Genomic DNA, 2,131 nt, shown 5'->3' with positions numbered 1-2,131 from the left:
TGCCATTTCTCAACAGAACAATGCCCGCCCCCAGATGGCAAATGTCTCTACCAACTGTCTGCATGATTCTGAAATATGAGGTTCTTCGGAAAGTAGGGAACGAGTGGTAGCGAAATGGAAACCAGAGTGAAAATCAAAACTGTTTTGTTTGCAAATTTAGCTACACCTTCCAGCTACTTCTGTACATAGTCGCCGCACCGACTTAGACATCAGTCGTAGTGTTGTACTAACTTTCCAATACCCTCTCCACAAAAGGCTTTGTGACACTTTTCTACGCTGAACTGCAGCTAGTTGTCTGTACCAAATGTTATCTTCATAGCCAACGGTTCATCTGAGCAGAGATGAAACTCAGAGAGAGCGAATTCCGGGCTGTAAGATAGGTGATCAAAAACATTCCATCGAAAACGCTGTAGGAAAGTCCTGGCCTCTGCAGTTGGGGCCAGGAACTGTCATACTGTCATGAAGAAGGAACTACATGACAGTTACTTTACGTGACACGCATGAAAGTTTTAGGCACTCTTACTTGGCGGGAGACATTATTTCCTAGGCTCCTTTATGTATTCACTGAGCTCTCAGAACTGAGAAGAGCGACCTAACGCTATCCATGGGAGTACCAGAGACACTTCCCAACACATCTGTGCAGAGCTTCATCGGATTATCATTGTGGTTTCCATTTCAGGACCAGTCGTTCCTTACTTTCCGAATAGCCCACATGCTTCAGTTACCAACAATATCCCAGATCTGTCTCCAATAGAATATGTTTGGGACCAGCTCGGTCGTCAAATCTGTTCCACTGCTAATACCGAGGATATCGAAGACTAGCTTCAGTTGTTGGGTGGTCCAGCATGCCACATGAGAAGACAGAACGGATTTATCGCATCCTAGCTAATCCAGTGAGTACATGCTAGAGTGAGTGCAACGTGTTTCTGCTAAGTTCTTTGTAGATATGACTTGTTACTGTTATCACTGAAATAACATCAGATACCTTACCAAACGGCGAAGCTTCATTTCATTTCCGCCTTCCCTGATGATTATTTCACTGTTTCTGGCAGGCACCAAAAGTACTGGTTAACGAGAGACTTCTTAAAGAGAGATGAGGATAAGAAGTTAAAAGAATTGGTATATATTTACATGTATATTACAGCCCTCTCTCTCTCTCTCTCTCTCTCTCTCTCTCTCTCTCTCTCTCTCTCTCTCTGTGTGTGTGTGTGTGTGTGTGTGTGTGTGTGTGTGCATGTGTATGCTTCAGTGTGCGTTAATTACAGCTGACCGAGCGAGGTGGCGCAGTGGTTAGCGCACTGGACTCGCATTCGGGAGGACGACGGTTCAATCCCGTCTTCGGCCATCCTGATTTAGGTTTTCCGTGATTTCCCCAAATCGTTTCAGGCAAATGCCGGGATGGTTCCTTTGAAAGGGCACGGCCGATTTCCTTCCCAATCCTTCCCTAACCCGAGCTTGCACTCCGTCTCTAATGACCTCGTTGTCGACGGGACGTTAAACACTAACTACCACCACCACCACCACCAATTACAGCTGAGACCGAACAACACCGCCACCAAGCGTTTACGATGAATGAATAGTCTGGCTGTGAGAACATAACTGCACCACAGTTATAATCCAACATATGATTACTTAGGATGACGGTGAAATAAGGTTGTACTGTCACAGTTCCCTCACTCACTATCTCTTTCAAGAAAATTAAGATAAAAAGAAAATCCGTTGTTCTTATTCCACAAGCTATTACCTCATACACAGAAGTGAAGGGATGCACATTAATGATCGCTGCAAGCATTAATAATAATATTTTATACAATATTTTTGTGCAGTAAATCCTAATTCTTTTCATCTTTTATGATCAACATTGTCCTCTATGTAAAAAAAAATTGATACTTCTAAATCTTTCAAACCGTTTTGCTGACTACAAGTCATTTCCCACTACATGTCCATCACAACTGGAGATAACTTATCTTCCATTCAAAATTAAAATCTCAAGCATTCATGAATCATTCATGTATAGAACTTGATGGTTGCATTATTCCAACAAATTACTCATCTTTTGTGTGATTCATCTACATTTCCAGCTCTCATAAATGGTTCACATTGTACTTCAGTACTCTCGTCGTTAGACATT

At 42.5% G+C, this 2,131-nt stretch overlaps 1 non-coding gene across 1 annotated transcript; it reads left to right on the top strand.

Annotated features, from left to right (window-relative positions):
- Positions 1-1,272: 1,272 nt before the first annotated feature.
- Positions 1,273-1,345, top strand: Trnaa-cgc (transfer RNA alanine (anticodon CGC)). Its single transcript has one exon. It is a non-coding gene; the product is annotated as a tRNA-Ala (tRNA).
- Positions 1,346-2,131: the final 786 nt, after the last annotated feature.

The sequence above is a fragment of the Schistocerca gregaria genome, chromosome X, assembly GCF_023897955.1.
Source record: "Schistocerca gregaria isolate iqSchGreg1 chromosome X, iqSchGreg1.2, whole genome shotgun sequence".
Taxonomy (NCBI): Eukaryota; Metazoa; Arthropoda; class Insecta; order Orthoptera; family Acrididae; genus Schistocerca; species Schistocerca gregaria.
Note: the sequence above shows the minus strand (reverse complement) of the source record. Positions and strands in the feature narration are given on the sequence as shown.